General features: G+C 41.5%; 1 protein-coding gene across 3 annotated transcripts in view; it reads left to right on the top strand.

The window, feature by feature from the left end:
• The window catches only part of BACH2 (BTB and CNC homology 1, basic leucine zipper transcription factor 2), a 370,236-nt gene that overhangs the window by 67,047 nt on the left and 280,641 nt on the right, over window positions 1-22,548 (top strand). For 2 of the 3 annotated variants that reach the window (XM_011941938.1, XM_011941939.1), the window contains one exon: window positions 22,114-22,226. The gene's annotated coding sequence lies outside the window, so the exon portion shown is untranslated. Of the gene's footprint in view, window positions 1-22,105; window positions 22,227-22,548 lie in introns of those variants that run through there. The other variant, XM_011941937.1, reaches the window with a different exon arrangement.

Below are 22,548 nucleotides of genomic sequence, written 5' to 3'. Positions count from 1 at the left end.
AAATGTTTTTATGATTTTAATACATGTTGCTTTCTTTCTTCCAAGAGCAAAATAAACACTTCTTCCATGTAATGCCTTATAATAATAACCCACCTATGGTTCTTTTCCCAAAATGGCTGACCATCACACTCACTGTTGGGAGACAGCAGCTGACATGCCTGTAGTGTTTAACAGCTGATAACATCCCACAGATAGATAGTGATATGGTGGAAAGTTGGAGATTATGTAAAGAAGAATTGACTCAGACTTTATCCTCAGAGATTTTAGTAAAGTCAGATTCACATAATCAACTGGAAAATATAGATGTATTATAAAAGTATATTAAAGCAGAAATCTAAATTTGTTGGCAAGTTTGCAAATGTACTGGATTAATCTAGAAATCATTTTTGCAGTAAGTCTTAAATAGATTTTTAAATGGAGAGAGATGTTATTTTGTGGATAAAAAGAGACAGGTAATTTACAAGTGGAACAATTCTTGATAAAGGCTGGGGATGGCAAATGGAGTATTGCAGGCCCCTAGGCCAGCTAGCTAGGCTGGTATGAAAAGTATAAAACCGGGTATAGCAGATAATGAGGAAGGATTGCTGAGGTGGATAGAGCTAGCTATTGCGTGAGATTTAATAGCAAGAATACTTTGGAAGAGTTTTTTTTTTTTTTTTTTTTAAGAAAAAAATATATATCAGGAATTTCTGTTTTCCTTTGTGTGGTTGTTGAGTCTAGTTGATTTCTAGTCTGTAATTTTGTTGGTATTTCAGATCACCAAACAAGGCTGGTTAGATGGGTTGGTTATGCTTCTCTTGAGGGTAAAGCTTTTGAAATTAACTCTGCTTCTTTAGGTTTAAAAATTTCTAATTCTGTCTTGTCTACATCTTGCTGCTGTAATCCCCAAGAAAAGAAAAAGGGGTTAGGATGCCTCTCTTTTGAAATGGAGGGGTCAGAGTAGGCAGGGGGCTGTCACTGTTGTTTCTCTTTGTTCAGGAATTAGAACATGTGAGCAAGTGGTTCCACCCCTCATTTTGTGAGCTGTTTTCCTCTGATATTTCCTAATTTTTCCCATGACGTTTCAGCCTGTTTCTTCACAAGATTGTAAGGCCTGAAAGACCCCATTGTTTGACAGGAGTGCAGGCTTGTGCACATTTGCTGATCTGGCTGCCCGGGATCTGAGTGTGGGTGGTACACTGCCGAGGGATCGTGCAGATGGAAGAATGCATGGAGCAGACTCCTGGTAGTTTAAACACTTTCTGTATATTAGGAGTTCATAGAATGTCTTTTTGCAGACAGAAGATGCTGCACTTTAAAAATGTTATTCACAAACTGAAATCTTATTGACAAAAATAGGGACATTCCATTTGGCTAAGAAAAGTTTCTTAATGGCAAATCAAATGGATGAAGGGCTTATTCAAACTTCATTTCATCTTCAGATAGATTCACTTTTATTCTTGCAATTCACGCACATTCCTTGATGGCCTGTCTTGGATTTATGTGAGCCTTTGGAGCAGCAACCTCACATACGATGCATGGCAAATCCTAGTCAATGCATACTTTTTGAGAGTGCAAGATGTTAATTACAGTAAGAGAAGGGAAATTCAGTAACAGAGGAATCCCAACTAAAGTTAAATAGATGTTTTTGAATAAAAGAAGCTGAAGTTTAATATTAATGGGGGTTTCTCTAAATGAAGTTAATATATTGTTGTTGTATTAACTTTTCAGGAGTTTGAGGCTGCAATGAGCTGTTATCGCACCATTGTCCTCCAGCCTGGATGACAGAGTAAGACCCTGTCTCTTAAAAAAAAAAAAAAAAAATTCTGAGGACTTGGGCTCTGTATTTGAGTAACAGTAATAGAGCAATAGAAGTCATTGCATTTAGGCCGGGCGCGGTGGCTCAAGCCTGTAATCCCAGCACTTTGGGAGGCCGAGACGGGTGAATCACGAGGTCAGGAGATCGAGACCATCCTGGCTAACACGGTGAAACCCCGTCTCTACTAAAAATACAAAAACTAGCCGGGCGAGGTGGCGGGCGCCTGTAGTCCCAGCTACTCGGGAGGCTGAGGCAGGAGAATGGCCTAAACCCGGGAGGCAGAGCTTGCAGTGAGCTGAGATCCGGCCACTGCACTCCAGTCCGGGCGACAGAGCGAGACAGAAGTCATTGCATTTATATACACTTATAAAATAACATTCACATTTCCAATCAGATTTACAAAATTCTCCCTTATTTTTAAATGTTCTCAGTGGTAGCAGTGACATTGGGACTAGAGTCAGTATTGTGAGTCGTTTATGCACATCTCTTTACAACTCTATGTTCAGTGAGTCATGCTGGCGGCTTGAAATCAGCCATGGTGGGAGAGTTTACACCATGGAAATCAACAGACACTACAAATTGGTGCTCCTCACCCTCAGAGCCTATTTTTAAACATTTAGCAGCATACTACTGCCCAAAATGGAGTTGAGCAGTCAGGGAGTCTCCTCTTGAGGCAAGTCATGTAGTGCTTCTGCTCAACCAAACAGCCAACATGGATGTTTTGAAATGTAGGCTATGTGGCTCCTGAAGAAAAGTAGCTCCCCATTTTTCTCTTGGAGCCAAAGCCTTACTGTTATCATAAAGCTATTCATGCTGTGGCCACCACTGTCCTCCTGACTCTCACCTCCAGATGCCTGGTTTCACCTGTTTCTGTAGAACGTCCTAGACCCACTCCTATTTTAGGGCCTTTTCTCTAGGGCAGTGGTTCTCAAACGTCAGGGCACATCAGAATCACCTGGAGAGTTTGAAAAACAGACTGCTGGGTGCCACTCTAGCATTTCTGAGCTAGTGACAAGTTTCAGGGTGATGCTGGTGGCCTTAGGACCCCACTTGGAGAACCACTGCTCAAACTGATGGCCTCTTGGTTTACCTCTCCCCTCCTTCAGATCTCTGATCCACTTTTACTTTCTCTCAATAAGGCCCACCCTGACTCTCCTATGTAAAATTGCAACCTTCCTCCTCCACCACAGTTCCAATTCCTGACTTCAATTTTTATTTATTTATTTTAAGTTCTGGGATACATGTGCAGGATGTGCAGGTTTGTTACATAGGTAAATGTATGGCATGGTGGTTTGCTGCACCTATCAATCTGTCACCTAGGTATTAAGCCCCACATATAATAGCTATTTATCCTGATACTCTCCCTCCCCGCCCCCCTCTGACAGGCCCCAGTGTGTGTTGTTCCCCTTCCTGTGTCCATGTGTTCTCAATGTTCAGCTCCCACTTATAAGTGTGAACATGTGGTGTTTGCCTCACAATTTTTTTTCATTGCACCTTTCACCTATTACCTTACAGCAAGTTTCTTATTTGTGATTATTGTCTGTCTCTCCCCACTAAACTAAATTTCACAAAGATAGGGAATTTTGTCTGTATTTTTTTAAAAAAAACAGGGTATCACTCCCATTGCCCAGGCTGGAGTGCAGTGGCATGATCACAGCTCACTGCAGCCGCGAACTCCTGGGACTGGGCTTGGGTGATTCTCTGCCATCAGCCTTCCGAGTAGCTGGGACTATAGGTGTGCACCCCCATGCCCAGCTAATATTTTGTATTTTTAGTAGAGATTGGGTTTTGCCATGTTGCCCAAGCTGGTCTTGAACTCCTGGGCTCAAGTGACCCACCCGCCTCAGCCTCCAAAAGTGCTGGGATTACAGGTGTGAGCCAGCGTGCCCAACCTTGTTTTTTTCATTTTGTTTGTTTGTTTGTTTGTTTTCATGATGTATTTCAAGCCTCTAGAACAGTGCCTAGTGGCAGGTGCTCAGTAAATGGTTGAATGAATTAATGGATGAACAACATTGAGAAGTGAATACTGTATTTCAAATTTTGGTCCCAGCCTTTTAAATTCTAATTCACCAGAGAATCTTAAAACACTTTCTGCAGTTGTGTTTCTCAGCTTCACTGCTCTTAGGATAATGAGGAATGGTTTCTGCCCTAGGCTGAAGTTTGGGAATGAACTTGATGATCCTTAAAATAGCAGGTGCACCAAATTGTTGTTCTTCCATTTACATTTTAACCTCAAAGTCCCTAAGCCAGTGATCTTCAAACTCTGGTCTGCAGAAGTTCCCTGGAGATACTTCAGAGGCTCTGCAAACATTTAATTTGCATTTCATTTTAATATATTTTAAACTATGTTTTACAACTATGATAAAAGAAATGCACACAAATGTGTTACTTACCAAATTTTAACACATTAGGGCCACCAGCACATTAAATTGGACTGCCACGTTAACCTTGAAATAGTGTTTTCCACTATTTTGGTTACATATTTGAACTTCTTATAAATAAATGAATCATCGATTAGGAAGTTCCATCCCAGTATTTTTCGTATTCCAGCCTGATCATAAATTGAACAGGCAAATTCCTCTTGTCACACATATTCAGCACACTTGATGACACGCCAGGCAGCTGTTCAGAACCTCTGTGGGATGCAGGCTTCTGTGTAGATTAATGGCTAGTTGTACAATAAGTGAACACCACACACAACACTTAGTGACGGATATTCTGTTAGATTGTCATGTCTATCCACTCTACATTTCGGATACTCTGACTTTTACCTTAAATAGCTGTCAGATTATCATTAGTGATTAAAATTTGAAATAAAAAAATCTTGACTACTGCATTTTCTCCAAGCTTTTAGATTAAGTTGAGGCATATTATTAATCAAATGAAATGCTAAAGAACTGTTATAATTTCCAATACAACTATGCCTTACAATTCAAATCTGCTCATTTCCAGAATTGAGATGCTGAAATTTCCCATTGTGAATTCCAGTGCAAAGGAATTTGAACTTCTTATATTCATGTCAGTTTTGTTTCTCAGTTTCAGATAGTAAGTAGTAAGAGTAGCAAATAGCAAGAGATTTGTCTGAAAATTTGAGTTTTGAGAGCAGAGATTCAGATAGTGTTATCTGTATTATCTAGGAGTATCAATTTTCTTAATACAGTACAACTAAATACACAGAAGTAAACCATATTCTGGATCACTTTTAAAAATCAATTGAGGCTGAGCCTGGTAGCTCATACCTATAATCCCAGCATTTTGGGAGCCTGAGACAAGTGGATTGCTTGAGTCCAGGTGTTCAAGACCATCCTGGGCAACATGGCAAAACCCCATCTCTACTAAAAAAAAAAAATACAAAAAATTAGCTGGATGTGGTGGTGTGCACCTGTAGTCCCAGCTACCTGGGAGGCTGAGGTGAGAGAATCACCTGAGCCCAGGAGGTCAAGGCTGCAGTGAGCTAAGATCACACCACTGCACTCCAGCCTGGGCTACTGCAGTGAGACCCTGTCTCAAAAAAGTCAGCTGATACAGGCCTTACTATCTGAAAGCCCCACTCCATCTCACAAGTGCCATTGCATACATTATATGAAACAATTCTAAGTTATACTTTATGGAACATTTTGTAGGCCTCTTTGCATATCTGTTTATTAATGTACTTAATGCTCTGTTGTAATTTGTTTTGTCTCCTACACTATATTTGAGCTCTTTGAAAGTAAGAATTGCGTTGTGGCTTTGCTTCCCCAGTGCCCAGCATTGCCTAACATGTGGTGGGTACTCAGCACATGTTTATTAAGTGTTGGAAGTAAATGCTCGGTGCCCACCAAGTGCAAATAGCACCCAGGCAAAAGTTTTCTCAGCAAGGCAATTTACTTCTATAGAAGGGTGCATCTCATGGGTGGAGCAATGGTGAGAGGACACCGGACAAGGAAGGGGAAGGGGGTCTTATCCTTAACGCAGCTAGTCCCTACTGCTCTGTCTTTCTCCTATTGGCTACAGTTGGACCGCACAGTCTAAGCTAATTCTGGTTGGCTATTTTAAAGAGATCAGGGGTGCATGCTGGAGTGGCAGGGTGAGTAGTTTTGGCAGGAAGGACTGTTACAGAGCAGGTGACAAAGGATGACTAAGGACAGTGCAGATGACTAAGGACAGAGCAGTTGACTAAGGACAGAGCAGGTGACTAAGGATGACTAAGGACAGAGCAGATGATGGAGGCCAGGAGGGGATTGTTTACTGAAACTAGGGGCAAGGAGACATAAAGAATGAGGAAGTTTTAAACTTTAAAATGGAGAACAAAGAACAGGGGAGCTGAACATACTGACATATTGGTTCTTTGAAGAGGAATTTACTATATCCTACATAAGTGACATGGCATTCTACTACAGAAGGAAGCAAGCTTGAAAGGAACAATGAAACTTCATATTAAATACACAATCAGTGATCTTTCATTCTAAGCACAAATTTCAGCATGAAAAAAATTTAATGGTTCTGTGAGTCCTTCACTTGATCCCTCACATACAGTCTTCTAAAGTTTTCTGAATTCCTTTTACAAGTATTTTCTGACACTGACTCTTCCATGCCATCCTACTTGCCACTGTCCTCATCTGAGCCTTGTTCTCTGTGTCCCTTGCATGGACTGTGGAAGCCACCTCAGAAGCCCTCTCTCAGACCCAGTGTTTCTGCTTCTCCACGTTGTTGCCATTTTCTCATGAAATAAAGCCAAGCATATCCTTCGGTCTGCACTGCCTGCAGAATAAGGGCTAAGCCTGTGCTTTCCAATATAATAGTCACTAGCCACAGGTGGCTTTTGAGCTCTTAAAATGTGACTTGTCCAAATTGAGATGTGCCGTTAAGTGTAAAATCCACACCCTGTTTCAAAGACTTAGTATGAACAAAATGTAAAATAGCTCATTAATTCTTTTTATATTGATAACATGTTAATACTTTTTCCAATAATATTAAGTAAATTTCTCTTTTTTCTTTTTACTTGTTTAATGTGGTTATTTAAAAAGTTTTAAATTACAGGTTTAGTTCACCTTGTGTTTTTGTTGGCCAGCACTGGTCTAAGCTATATCATGACATTTAGAGTTTCTTGTAACCTGGACTCAGTTACCTCTTTGGCCTTATCTCCCAGACCTTCCTGTCCCTCGCAGAATTTCTCATAACCCCCAAACTCCCCAACCCTGTTTATACTTACAGGTTTTAATTTTTTTCACACTCAGTTTCTTCTTTCTGAAATGTCCCTCCTTTTTTAGGTGTCAAAAATCCTGCTCACACTTTTAGGACCTGACTTAATTGTCCCTTGCTGGTGACATTATGCCCTATTTCCTCAAACAGAATTAGCCACTCCGTCCCATGTAGTGTCTCTCAGCACCTCCATTATTGCACTTGTCTTGCTGTTCTGCCATTAGGTGTCTTCTTAAGTAGACTCCTCCAGGGAAAGGCTGCAACTTATTTCTCTGATGACCGCAGGGCAGTACCTCGTGTATAGTAAGCACTTAATGGATGTTTATTACATTAACTTATGAACTAATTTTCATCCTGCTACACACACTGCTATTTTTATATACATCAGACCTTGATCATCTTAACCATTGGCCATGGAAAAAATTAGATGCTGAGGTGTTTAGGACTGGACCTTTCAGCCTTAACCTCAATTTCAGGTTTTGTGTTCAATAAAATGGCTTTATTTTTCTTACTAGGTGGCTTATGATTAAAAAATTATAACTTTGAACTTATAAAATCCATGAATATTGTACAGACTAAAAGGATAAAAGGGCAGTATAAATTACTGCTTTTTACCTATCTCGCTTATAGGGATTTCATATAAGATTTTGTTTGATTGAAGATTTCACTGCAAAACAAGTTTGGAAAGCCACTGTTCTATTCCTAAATTTCATTTACATTTCTATACCAAAGGTTTCATTTTGGTTTTGATGAGATGGTTTCTACTGTCATGTTAGTTCACATAAGGCAAGACTTCTCAACTTTAGTTGCACAAAATTGGAAAACTTTTCAAAAATACTGATGCCCAGGACTCCCCACTCAGGGATCCTTGTATAATTGAGCTGGAGGAAAGGGGCCCAGGCATCAGTATTTATGAAAAGCACAAATATCTGTAATAAAATGATTCTGCAGTGCTTAGAAAACCAGGTAGTTAACTATGAAAATACCGAAGTTTTAAATTGCTAATTTTTCTTTCTTTTTATTAACTATATTGTCATTGTTTTTCTGGGAGTAAAGCTAATGCACTTTAAAGTTTGTATTATGGTTTTGAGACCTCAAACAGCATTTAATAGACGCCATCGTCTGTGAACAATTTTCCTAAGGCTTCTGAAATTAAAAATTCCCTTTTCTGTCACTCTCTAAAAACCTACAAGCGGCAGAATTTTGATGTCCCTTATTGATAGAAATAGCTAACACAACACCTATTTCAGATCATGGAAATGAGGACTGACAAGGGCAGTGGGTTTAAGAAGTTTACACAGGTAGTGGCCTTCCTGGCACCCTTGTTAGCCTGAATAAACAGTCCTCCCCTGACAAATCCTCTGTAGCTCTGCCACATTGATAAAATCTGACATTCTGGTTAATCACTTTTTAATGATATTCTTTCTTTTGTTCTTGGTATGTTAGAAACCAGCCGTTATTTTTTCAGTGTATGGGAAATAATTAACTTTAATTTCCTAATTCAGTAAAATGGGCTGATAATGCAGACCTTATTCTGAGGGGGACAGGAAGAAAAATGACCTAATTTCTATATATCAAATACATCTTCCTTCATACATTTAAAAATGTGTAGAGTTATAAAGTACCTTAAATGCTGTAGAGGAGAAACTCTGGGGTAAATACTTTGAAAACATTGTGAAAAAATTCTATAAATTCTGATACCAGGTTCCATTTCATTGCTGTGTACTATTAAAAAGTGCAGATGTAAATAAGCATAAGTTTTGCAGGTTGTCAATTTGTTACATACGGCTGCATGTTCTTATTCTTCTAAAGTGTCATCTCTTTCGATGTGTACTGTTTCGGGGGAAAAAAAACTCAGAAAAATACACACTTGGGATCAAATCCTTAGGGCAGAAAAAAGAATAGAAACCTGTAGTTAAGTTGGTTATTTGCAGTGGTGGTATGTCATCCTGTGTGAGACTGACGTCAGGCAGATTGAATGCAGAGGCAAACTTCGGGAGCGTGTGTGTGTGTGTGTGTGTGTGTGTGTGTGTGTGTGTTTTAAAGCCCCACTCCCAGAATATGAAGTGAGTATGAAGGGCACCACAGCAATCCTGGATCTCTCAGGAATGTACCTATTTTTAACATGCTGAATCAAGTGTCAGCACTCAGTAGGAGATGAGGAAGGGGTAGAGCCTGACTTGTACAGATTCCGCGGATGGTAAATGGCCCTCTGGCGTGTTTACAATACAGCTGTGCATTCTTAATGGCTCTGCCGCTGCCATGTCAGGTAAAGTTTTCTTTGCACGTGATGAATGGCAGAGAATTCTTTAGCAGAGGGAACTAAAGGAGCTGGGAGGAGGAAAGAGGAAGGGAAGAGCGGAAAAGAGAGAGAAAAAGAAACACACAGCTCCAGAGGGACGTAGCCTGTGCTTTGCAGTTGCTTGTGTGGATAGAAACCAGATGGTAAGCTGGAACACCCGCTTGGCTATCTGAGGAGCCAAACATACGGTTAATGGTCGGGAGAAATAGCTTTCAGAGCCAGGGCTTTGCTGACTGCTTCATATTACAGATTGTTACAGTGTGTCATTACATTGCCAACCTAAGTGCTTAATACCCACTGCGGGCGCTGGGCATACACTTACAAGAAGGACTTTTAGCTCTTTACTGGCTCTAAACAGAGAAGTGACATCATAGGGAGGCTGAAAATGTCTGGTGTTGGAGGTGGGGAGGAGGATAATTTTGTAGTGGAAACAACAAATTTTTTTCTTTTTTCACAAGTCTTCACTCCACTGAAGTCTACTGTTTTCTGAGAACCTTTTAATTCTAGACTGGTTCTCTCACTCTCTCAGTCTCTCTCGCGTGCGCTCTCACTCTCCGTGTGACACACACACACACACACACACACACACACACACACACACACGGAAGGGAAACCGAAATTCACAGCCCAGGCCATGTCCTCCAACTCCAGTGGATTTGACAGGCCCCGTTCACCTGGAAGCCACATCACTGCACTCAGAGGCCCTGCATTTGAAGTTTCTGTTTGGGGAGCTTTGGGCAACAGCAGGCCTGTGTTATCTAAGGAACTGCTGAGCCCATTCATCTGCTTTTCACGGCCCGCTTCCTTTTATTTTTAGCCAAATCCGTCAGGCCTGACAGGCGGGTAATTCGAGCCAGAGAAAGGGCAGAGCTCCAGGTCCTTTCCACAAAGCAATTCTTCTCCTCCCTCCTGGGAGGGCTCCAGACTTGGCCTGCTTCAGGCAGATGGATTTGTTGAGTCATGTGAGATCATTTACACAAAAACACAGTGAGGCAGTGGAAATTAAAAAAAAAAAAAAAAGAAAAAGAAAAGAAAAGAAAGAAAAGAAAAAGAGGAGGGTGGGGGAAGAGGAAAGAGGGAAAGCCAGGGGAATGCGTGCTGCCCTGCTGCTGAGGAGCATAGGAATTTTGCAATGAGGCAGCTAGACTGAGGAATGCCTAGAGTCATTTGTGTATAAGGTAATGTCTAGTTTACAGAGTGGGGCGGGCCAGGCGAGGACGGCGCCTCCAGCAGCTTGCCTCTGTTTAAAAGAAGAAGGAGGTGTTGGGAAACTTTTTAAAAAAATTTTTAGAGCAACACCCACCAAACAAAGACCACACTGTTGACAGCGTTGGGTTCCAGTAGCGGTAAACTACCAAGGGGCTGGTTTACAGAAAATGAGTTTGCTCTGTGATGTCATACAAGTTTGCTTTGTCCTGACGCCAGCATGACACTGAGGCAGCAGGGGAGGGAGAACAGGAAAATTGGAACCGTGCTCTTGGTTAATGGTTTCCAGAGATTATTTAGCAGAACTTGAACAGAGGGAGGAAAATATTGTGGAGGATTGCTGCGAGGTGTACCATAATTGCGGTAGGTAAAACAAAGTCATTACTATGGTTTTCTTGCTCAAGAAGGATTGAGCAATGACTTCAAAATGCCAAGTAAGGTATTATTTTTCCCTACCACAGTATTTATTTTCCTTTGGCTTCTGGGGCATTTTTAAAAAAGACCAACTCTTACATCATGGCAAACAGTATTAATGTTAGTGAATCAATTCTGTTTACTTGTTTATACCACAAGCCTTTAAAACATTCCATTAAAAAATTGTCTCCCGCTCATTCATGAAATCCTTTTTTTCCTTCAAATTTGCTTCCATGCATTAGCTTTGTTTGGATGGGGATTGTCTTTTTTTTTCCTTTTTGGCTGGAGTAAAAGAATGCATAAAAGAATAATGAGTAGGTTATCTAAATGTACATTCTTACAACAAATGTAATGAAAATATGCCATGTGGATGAGAGGGAATGTTTGAAAACAGCAAGAAAAACAGAAATGGGGAGCATTTCAAAATAGTCACCTTGATTATTTTCATTATGATGCAATTCTGCATTTATTTAGAACCCTATTGTGCAGCTATTTCTTTTAGCCACCCTAGAATGTAGGTCAACATCAACATGGTTCCTCATATTTTGTTGGTATTTTAAAAGTTGAAACATTTTGCAACTTTTTCCAGACCTATATATACTTAGGTTATTTAGACAGTTTTAGTGACCATAGAACTTCATGTGTAAACTCCTTCTGTTAATAGCTACCACTGAATTTTGATAGTTGGCATGGAGATCACACCTTGACCTGGAGTAAACAAGGCACTGGTGATGTTGATGATAACATAGTCCAACACTGAAGCTGTTCCACTTCTTCCCAGGAAACTCTGATGATCTTACTCTGTGTAAGGTACAGCTTTTACTTTGCTCAAGGAGAGAATTGGTATATTTTTATGGTTGTTAATTGTTTACATTTTGGGGACCCCAAGTTGCATGATACCACATTATTATAATGTGATTATGAGTTGGCATGATTTTAAGTCTGCCTGTATCCCTGAATGTTCCCTCCCCGTCAGGGTTTCCCAATCTCAGCACTATTGACGTTTTGGACCAGATAATTCTTGATTATGGTGTCTGTCCTGTACATGGTCTCACCCACTAGATGCCAGTAGCACCCTCCCCCAGGTCATGACAACCAAAAATGTCTACGGCATTGCCAGATGTCCCCTGGGAGGCAAAACCACTCTGGTTCAGAACTTCTGCTCCACTTTCTTCCTCTGGTTTAGAAGCTCACTCTTTACGTCATGAGCTGACTGCTCAGTTACTTCTAAGATTGAATTAACAGATATGAAATAATGTTTTAAGTCAGAATTCCAAGTTAAGTAGAGTTTTTGAAGGTGCAGGCAAGAGTACTTTTGAGTATGGTTATGCGGAACAACCTCTCTCTTGGAATTCCAACCTTAGCAGGTGGATCCCCTCAAGACTCCCTTGTAGTGAGTTTCTCAGTGCTGTTTAAGAGGAAATGACCCCACCGTCTGAGCCAAGGAAAGTTGACATTAGCATAGCAGAAAGGGAACTTCCCCCCAGTCACCCGAGGACAGAGCCCAGGCCCCAGGCTCACCACCTGTATATCCAGCCCCAGAAAGAGGGCAAGGCAGCAGCCACAGTTCTTTCTTGGGAGCACAGCCGACCTCCTCCCCATCCGGGCGGCTGTGGTCTCAGAAGCTGAAACTCTCGTTAATAAGGAATGTGGAGCTTTCCACAGCTAAGGCAGGCATAAATTTCCTCTGTTTGTTTTGTGAGGACTAGTGTCAACTGCTGTAATGAGATCAGAGGAGACCCCAGGGTCAGCTGCTGGAGCCGCTTTCTGTGGCTGTTCTCTTGGCTGCTTGCTGTCGGAGAACACAGTGACTCCCTGCAGACATCCCTGATGTGCTGTGCCCTTGTTGCGTTTCTTGCCGTCTTTCTACTACTACTCTCATTCTACTAAAACATCGTGTGCAGTCATCCGGTTCTAAATCATGGGAAAGTTAATGGAAGGCAGATTCCTTTCCACAGAACTGAGGGCAGACTTAGTTGGGTGTGGAAAATGCAGCCTTGGGAAGGAAGGTGACCTGTTTCCTTGGGGTCACTGCCTGGACCTGCTGCTTCTGGCTTAGGGTAGGTTTCTCAAGGCCTGGGCTACCCATAAGCACTTTCTCCCCCCAGTGGCACTCTGTAATGAGGATGAGTTAGTGAAAGAGTCACAGCAATTAGCTTAGGCTACAAAGAACTTAATTCTAGTTGTAGCCTAAATGGCAGCTAGAAGTGGCTACATATGGGACCTAAATTGGCAGAATTGCATTTAGGGAACTCAATTCTGGCAGAATGGTATACTGAGCTCATGCAGCCTGGCCTACTTCTGACCACCCACCCCAAAAAGTCCTAAGGTATATTGGTTCAATTAAACCAATGTTGGTTAAATATCTTCAAGTACATATGAGCTTTAAAGCAGGACAGGAAAATTCCTAGGTGCCAGAAGACATTGATGCCACTGGCCTTAGAGTGTTTCAGACCCAGCTATAGGCTCTAGACTCTAGGGGCTATGCTGGTTATACTCACACAAGAATTGCTTGTGAAATGGGGGCAAGAAGATTTTCCCCAGTCTCTCTGGGGCTTTAAGTCTGTGTGTTGGGGCACAGACCAGGGAGATGGAAACCCAGGATTACACTGTTTGAATAGCTCTGGGGTCCATAGTTATACTACTACCTGCATGGTATAACTTCAGCTGTTTTGTTAGACACTGATTTGAGAGCATGGAAAGCCCTTAGGCCATAGTGGAGGCAAATACTAGATCCCTGTGGAGAGGCTTAACAACCTGGGACATGGTACTCCCTCACAAAGAACAAGCTGCACTCAGGAGATGCTGGTAATAAGAAGTACAGAATATGGCCAGATGTAGTGGCTCATGCCTATAATCCCAGCGATTTGGGAGGCCAACATAGGAGGATTACTTGAGCCCAGGAGTTTGAAACCAGCCTATGCAACATAGCAAAGCTCCGTCTCTACAAAAAAATACAAAAAATTCACTGGGCAGGGGTGGTGCACACCTGTAGTACCAGCTACTTGGGAAGCTGAGGTGGGAGAATCATTGAGCCTGGGAGGTTGAGGCTGCAGTGAGCCAAGTTGGTGCCACTGCACTCCAGCCTGGACAACAGAGTGAGACCCTGTTTCAAAAACAAGGAACAGAATCTAAGCCCCAGAAAAGCAGAGGTTAACAGTGAACCTCTGAGATTGTTTTTCAGCAGAGCCCATCAGGCCAAATAGAGTTTTCTTCTGCAGATTAATGAACGTTTCTTCTCAAGAGGAACAAGGCATATAACCCATTCTGGCTTGCTAAGCAGTTTCGGTTGTAAGCACTAGCCCCAATTAAGGTGATGATCCTACTTATAGCTTGTCCCCAAGATCTTCTTGAGAATATTTTAGTTCCTTAATTGGAAACTTTTTATTGGAGAGATAGCTGGTCCCCTTAATGCTTCTTTAACAGTGCTCCCATTGCAGTGGGTCACTCTGAAGTAACCCACCAGGCTGTTTGTTATTTCACTTTCTCACCAAATCTTGGGAAATATGTTTGCCTGAATTGTACAGCAAACCCTCCTTCCCCCTGCCAAGGGACAGGGAAGCTGAAATTATTTGGAGGGCTCTGGGATTCTTTCAGCATAAAATGAAAGAAACCCAGGTAAATAAGACATGGTTAGTAAACATTTGTTCTAGATGAATATAATTCAGCCTTCTCAATCCAAAGTGAACAAATGGATCAAGAGTCACCTGGAATAGCCACTATATACTCCTCATGCAGTGGCATGCGCTATTGGCAAACATCAGTTGAGAATGCTAAACTTAATGCATGATTCCTTAATTTATTAATAAGACAATGAAATCTCTTGTGTTTAATTTTTTTTCTTCTGAAGTACTCAAAAAGCTGTTGCTAGTAGTACCCAAATAGTGCCTTGCTGACCTAAAAGTATGCCATGCTTCTTAAGAAAAAACTCTTCAGTATTTATTCTTAATTTGGCCTTCTATAAAGTTTAATTTCAAAATATTCTGACCAAGCGAGAAGTAGATATGGATATTGACATTAAAGCATCAGAAGAGGAGAGAATGAAAGGAAATAGTTTCAACTGGTGCCGGACTTACGGGAGATCTTCCCAAACATTATAATTAATTTTGGCATATATTGAGTGCCTACTGTATGTAAGGCAGCAGGATAGGTGCTGCGTATTTGGGTACTAGTACAAAATAGACAAGATCTCTTCTCATGAAATGCTCAAAACAATCCTCAAAATAATCTCAAGAGGTATAAAGAATTTCCTCCAGTTTTAGGGATAAAGGAACAGAGACTGAGAGAGAGCCAGTAACTTGCCAAAAATCACATTTCGAGAGGTGGAGTTGATATTCAGACTGACTTGGCCCCTATCTGTCTTTGCCCACTCTTCTCCCTGGCTTTCTGTGGGCAGTGAAGCCGTAACAGTACAACCCAGAGGGGACAAGAGGCAGATGGAGAGTTTTCTCCCCCAGAGGTTTACAGGAACAAAGAATCCCCTGACTAACGTAGAAGGTGTGCAGTAGAAGAGGCAAACTAGCCAACCAGACCCAACACCTACAAAATTTCCAAAGTATTAGCATGAGTTTCCAACATTAAAACAGCAAATGATTTCATGCAGTCTCTCAACTCTGTTTCTTGAGTATCAGAAGCTCTTGGCACATGGGGCTTGTTCCTGCTTTGCTGGGGCTAGAGCTAAGTGGCAGATTCCCCAGATGCCCCATTCCTCACTGTCTTCCCAGACCTGACCTTTCACTCATCTCATTCTTTCTTGACCCCTGCAGTCATCTGAATTTGTGGCCGCTGGTTTAAATAGTCACTTAGGCAAGGGAAGTGGGCCGGGCCAAGTAACCTCTTGGGGGCCCTCTGTGTTGTGCCTTTAAATTGAGATGGTCCTAAATCACTGGAGACTGCGATTTACATTTTATAGTGATAGCCCTGAATCTAAATATTAGATATCCTGACTTATGATTTGACCAAGTGCAAGAAACCCCTAGCCTGTGTGCCAGAAGTGGGTGTATGAAAGTGATGGACACTCTACCACTTGTCACTCTTGGCCCTTTCCTGGCCTCTGTTTCTCCCCATCTGGCTCTCGGACCATTTGTGTGTATGTGTTACCAGCAATGTGTCTCTCTTTTGTAATTTATAATCCTCTTGTTTCCTCCTCTTTATCAGCATTTCCTATTGAACTACAACTCACATATTAGTTAAAATTTCAGAACATTCATTTTCAAATTACCTAACCTATCCTCGGGGAGGAAGGCTATTGATGATGCTTGATGGGAAGATGCTCTTGTCATTCTGGCTTAGAATGTCTGTTTTCCATGGTATGCTGTGAAGGCAGCACACGGGAGCAACGCAGAATGGCAAACGTCTAGTCTCTTGGGGCAGAACCGTGTTATAGTGTGTTTGCTGCCTCCATGTGGGGGTGGCAAGGACACTGAAGTCATGGAGAACCACAGCCACACATCTGCTGTAACTTTGAGGATGGAGAGGGACCTGCAGGAATCTCCTTGGCAAGCTCCTCCCTGTTCCTCTTGCCTCTTCTTTAGGAAGCAGGGAATGAACCAGCCAGTTGGAAAGAAGGTGTGTGTGCACTAGGGGAAGGGGGCAGGAGTCTAGCTTCTTTGCCTTTGGATCCATTAATCCCAGCACCATGCCCCCTATTGTAGAAGGGAGGGATTAGCCTTTCTCTAATAAAAATGGCCTTATATTTTTTCAGTTGAAGGTCTCCAGTTGAAGATTGTCCAGACTTAATTTTGAAGCCATGTCAATTACTCCACCCCTATTACTCTATGTCCATAGAGTAGAGGAGATTAGGGATATTGCTCTCACCTGTCCATCTGATTGCCCAAGTTTCTAAGTCCTAGATGCAAGAGCATTTTTTTTCTAGACTTCAGAGCCTGTTCACCTTGATTACTTCATTATTCCTTCTCCAAAAGCTCTTGGGCCTGGCATAGGCCCTCATGCTCCAGCCCTCTGCCTAAGCTGCTGGACATGGTGGCGGGAAGGGTAGGAAAAGAGTCCATCCCACAGACTGGCCTCATGGTGCACGATGTCTAAAAGCTAGTGAGACCTTTAACCCTACGAAGAGTGACCTGCTGGTTCTTGTTGGCCTGTCTGTCTCCCACAGGAGTACCTGAGCTCCCTGGCTTTGAGAGAGATTACAGAAGGCTTCTAGAATGGACATCATAGAAGGGGGTGGGAGTTGGAGTGGGGAGAAAAACCCAACTCACCATTCAATATTGGCAGTGTTAGTTGCATTTTCAAGGGCCAAGAGAACACACACACACACACAGCCCTTGACACTTTCAAGCTTCTCTTTAAAGAGCATAGGGTTAAAGGTGACTTATGTTATTCTCAGCATACCTCTATACCACATTAACAGTGATACAGGTAAAATAGGCTTCTCTCCATGGTAGATGGAGGTTGGGATGATAAATAAATAGTGGTGAATCAGGTAGGCCTGGTGTTTCTCCACCTGCCATTTGCTGACACCTGAGACATGAGAGTATAACCCCAGAGAAACCATAAGATGTGCAGTTGTCACCAGGAGCCCGAATCTCTGGGTCCTTCCATAGTGAGGACCTGGCTGGTGTGGGGCTCTTGGCCATGTTACCAAACCTATCTCTGAGTGTCTTTGTTTGCTTACCTGCCCTTTGTTTTTCTCCATTCTTTGTATCTTTCATCTTTTCTTGTCATTTCTCTCTTCTTCTTAGACTTACTTTGTCTCTGACCCCACCTCCTTTTTTTTTTTTTTTGTGAAACAGAGTCTCACTCTGTCACCCAGGCTGCAGTGCACTGGTGCAGTCTTGGCCCACTGCAGCCTCCGCCTCCTGGTTCAAGCTGTTCTCCTGCCTCAGCCTCCCAAGTAGCTGGGATTACAGGCCTGTACCACCACGCCCAGCTAATTTTTGTATTTTTAGTAGAGATGAGGTTTTTCCATGTTGGCCAGGCTGGTCTCATACTCCCGACCTCAAGTGATCCACCCATCTCAGCCTCCCAAAGTGCTGGGATTCTGTAATTCCGGCCCACCTTTCTTCTTACCCATGCTTCTATCCACCTGGAAAGACAAATTATGTTTTATTAACCTTTTAAAAGTTTTAGAGGTCTAAGATTGACCATTGAACTGACTGTTAAGATCAGCTGAGTGGAAGTCACACAGGGGCTTATGGGATTAACTTTCTCAAGGCACCCTTTAAAGGCATCTGTAGTTTTCTTTTGTTCAGTGCTAGAGGAATCCAGCTTTTAAAAAAATGAAAGGAAACATTGAATAATAAACTAAAAAAAAAACATTCTTGATTCCACCACGGTGACTCAGGTATCTTTTTCCCTAATGCTTTATATTTAAGATGCAGTCTCCTTTTTAAGCTGTAGATTTCGCTAAGCTTCTTCATAAACTGAATTGGCTGCAAAACAGCCAGGTTCTCTCGATTTCAAAGGAGATAGAAAGTACTTGATAGAACAAGGCCAGTCTTTTTGGTTGCTGTCCAGAAGTGAACTGACCCAGTTTCTAAAATTGTCGTCTGTTCTCTGAGGCGTTTTCTGTTAAATGGTGGTCTTGGTCTGTGCATGTGTGTGTATGTGTGTTGTTTTGGGGGGGGTGTTTTGGGGTGTGTGTTGTGTTTGTTTTTTATTTGTGGTCTTTCACATGCTTTAATTCCATAGTGTCTTGAAATGAAGTCTCTTCTAGTCCAGGGTCTATTGCTTATTTCAGCAAGAACCAAGAAAAATTCTTTTACCTCTCTGTGTCTGGTTTCCAAATTAGGAAAACTACCACCCAGATTGGTATTAGTATATTAAATGAGAGTATGAATATATAAAAGTGCATTGTACAATTTGGGGTACTATGGGGTGCTATACAGTTGCATGATATTCTTAATATTTTTAAAAAGATTTACAATCCTGGCATTTAGAGATTTTCCTTTTTAAAAGAACTCCAAAGACAACTGCAACAATTATTAACATTGTTTTTAAGACCCCACACTTAAAAGTCTGTATCATCCTAGGCCCTGTGAGTGACAGCAAAGAAAAAACTCTTGTTAACGTTTGTTTTAAAACGTTCTGTGTGACTAATGTTTCCCTCAAAGGGTTTTTAGCCTGGTTCGGTTGTAAAACAACATACATGAGAATGACATAAGAACAGTTGGGGCGGGGGCAGGAAGGGATCTGTAATCAGTTTAGTGCAAGTTATTTATCCAAGTTCTGAGAGTACGGGGATTGTGGCATGATTGGAGCTGGGTGGGGTTCCTCAGGGAAATGATGTTCAAGAATCCTTGTCTGTTTGTTATTATCTTCTTGTGCCCACATTTCCTGTGTTGATACCAATGTGTACATAGAAATTGAATTGTGACATGAGGCATCTTTGCTAGGCATTTGGGCAAGCTTTCCAGTTAAGTTCTGGGCTGTAGTTTTTAAATGGATTGATACATACATTGAAAAGGAAACAGCATGTATGAAGTTCTACTTTAAAACTAAGAAATTTATTAGCACCTGCTTCTAGAAATCGAAAGAGTAAAAGTTATATGCATTATTTTTTTTTTCAGTCACTTTAAGATCAATTAGAATTAGATATTGAATTTTCTTGACTTTGAAGCCATGATTACCTGGACATCATGTACATGTGGAGATGTTTGGATATATTCATGCTACAAAGTTGGAATTCCAGGAGCTCTCCATGTTGTACCTTATTGTTAGAATATGCTGTTGCTATGACTGAATGTGGTATTTTCTTTTTTTATTATTATACTTTAAGTTCTGGGGTACATGTGTACAATGTGCAGGTTTATTACATAGGTATACATGTACCATGTTGGTTTGTTGCACCCATCAACTCATCATTTACGTTAGGGATTTCTCCTAATGCTATCCCTCCCCTAATCCCCCACCCCCTGATAGGCCCCAGTGTGTGATGTTCCCCTCCCTGTGTCCATGTGTTCTCATTGTTCAACTCCCACTTATGAGTGAGAACACTCAGTGTTTGGTTTTCTCTCCTAGTGTTACTTTGCTGAGAATGATGGTTTCCGGTTCCCTCTGTGTCCCTGCAAAGGACATGAACTCATCCTTTTTTATGGCTGCATACCTTTCCATGGTGTATATGTGCCACATTTTCTTTATTCAGTCTATCATAGATGGGCATTTGGGTTGGTTTTAGGACTTTGCTATTGTGAACAGTGCTGCAATAAACATATATCTGCATGTGTCTTTATAGTAGAATGATTTATAATCCTTTGGGTATATACCCAGTAATGGGATTGCTGGGTCAAATGGTATTTCTAGTTCTAGATCCTTGAGGAGTCGCCACACTGTCTTCCACAATGGTTGAACTAGTTTACACTCCCACCAAGAGTGTAAAAGTGTTCCTATTTCTCCACGTCCTCTCCAGCACCTGTTGTTTCCTGACTTTTTAATGATTGCCATTCTAACTGGTGTGAGATGGTATCTCATTGTGGTTTTGATTTGTATTTCTCTAATGACCAATGATGATGAGCATTTTTTCATAAGCTCGTTGGCTGCATAAATGTCTTCTTTTGAGAAGTGTCTGTTTATATCCTTTGCCCAGTTTTTGACGGGTTTTTTTTCTTGTAAATTTGTTTAAGCTCTTTGTAGATTCTGGATGTTAGCCTTTTGTCCAATGGATAGATTGCAAAAATTTTCTCCCATTCTGTAGGTTGCCTGTTCATTCTGCCGATAGTTTCTTTTGCTGTGCAGAAGCTCTTTAGTTTAATTAAATCCCGTTTGTCAATTTTGGCTTTTGTTGCCATTGCTTTTGGTGTTTTAGTAATGAAGTCTTTGCCCATGCCTATGTCCTGAATGGTATTGCCTAGGTTTTCTTCTAGGGTTTTTATGGTTTTAGGTCTTACATTTAAGTTTTTAATCCAAATGTGGTATTTTCTTTGGAATCTGTATTTCAAATAGCCAAGGAGTGATTTACAATTTCCTCTCCCTATCGTCTGATTTATAAAAGGAATGTAGTAATATTATGTTCATGGAATAGTAATGTGCATGGAGTAGGAGTTTATCTTTGAAAATGTAAATTGCAAAATCATTTTCTTAGCAGTGAAAGATGTTAATATGGGGAATACAGCTTTGGAATTCTCCATGTCCCCAACTTAGTTAGCAGACATGTCATTCTGCAATGTAGACAAGGCTAATTACTAGTAACTAAAGATGGTTATGGTGGGCTTGTGGGGTTATGAGTACTTTTTTATTTTCCTATTGAACATTTTCTATGTTCTTAATATATTATAATTAAAAATAGTGTATTTTTCATTTTTAAAAGCACTGCAGTTCCAGTTAAACCTCCAATTCCATGTATTATGGGAAGGTACAGATGTATAAATCCTTCCTAGATGCAACTTAAAAAAAAATACACAAATCGAGTATCAGCAGCCTTACAATGTTTTGCTCTCCTCTCAGTTCCACCTGTAAACACCTTTCAGAGGAAAAGGCTACAAATCCATTTAAGCAATTGAAGTCATTTTTAAAATATTTTCCCCTAATATTTGACAAATTAACCTTGAAACTGGCCAGGTATGGTGGCTCACACCTGTAATCCCAGCACTTTAGAAGGCTAAGGCAGGAGGATCACTTGAGCTTAGGAGTTTGAGACCAGCTTGGACAACATGACAAAACCCTGTCTCTATAAAAAATACAAAAATTAGCCAGACATAGTGGTGCATGCCTGCAGCCCCAGCTGCTTGGGAGGCTGAGGTGGGAGGATTGCTGTAGCCCGGAAGGTTGAGGCTGCAGCCATCCGTGATCATGCCACTGCACTCCAGCCTGGGCAACAGAATGAGACTCTATGTCAAAAAAAAAAAAAAAAAGACAAAGAAGAACTCTTTTACTCTGAAACGTAATTCATATGAATCAAAAATTTCATGTAAAGAATACATAGCATGAATAAAAACATGGTGGACTGTTTTTCCATTTGGGGGGAATTGAACTGTTTAGTTCATTTGGCCCATGGAAAGCTGACCTCCTGAATTCCCTTATGGTACACTGCCTCCTAGGAAATATGTGGAAGTTCTAGCTGTTGAGTCCTGGCAGCCCCCATTTGCACTAGCTGCTTTTCAAGTGCTCAGTAATAGCCACATCTGACTAGTGGCTACCATGTTGGACAGTGCAGACTTGGATCATTGCCATCATGGCAGCAAGGCACTGGACATGGCAGTGCTCTGTGCCTTCCTGGGCACCAGCTGATGGATTTCTTCTTTGTTTATATTCACAGTGCAGCTGTCTGCTTCAGAAAGTGAGGGCTCCAGGATTGAGGAGAATCTTCAAGAGCTGTCTCGCATTGTGACATGTCTGATCCCTTGCTCCCACCCCTGCAGCATGAACAAGGTAAGAGGTACTTTGAGAAATCAGCACTTGTATTTCCTTTATGGTACCATGATTTTCTGGAATGCATATGTCTTTCCACGATGTGAAGAGGTTGCTTCTCCTGCCAGAAGCGTTTCAGAGTTGGAGAGTCATGTGATCCCCCACAAGCAGGGTCACAGGTGCTAGTGGCTACTCTGACTGCATAGTCCTCTGGAGGTGTCATTTATACTTGCCAGGGGCCTCTGAGTGGCTGAAATACTGGGTTTTAGCATAACTGCCTTGGCATGAATATTGGAATATTGAGACTCTGAGGCTAGATTTCCTGGGACTAAATATCACTTTT

Source organism: Colobus angolensis, unplaced genomic scaffold (assembly GCF_000951035.1).
Source record: "Colobus angolensis palliatus isolate OR3802 unplaced genomic scaffold, Cang.pa_1.0 Scaffold203, whole genome shotgun sequence".
NCBI classification, from domain to species: Eukaryota; Metazoa; Chordata; class Mammalia; order Primates; family Cercopithecidae; genus Colobus; species Colobus angolensis.
The sequence above is the reverse complement of the archived record's forward strand: the minus strand, read 5'-3'. Positions and strand labels throughout refer to the sequence as shown.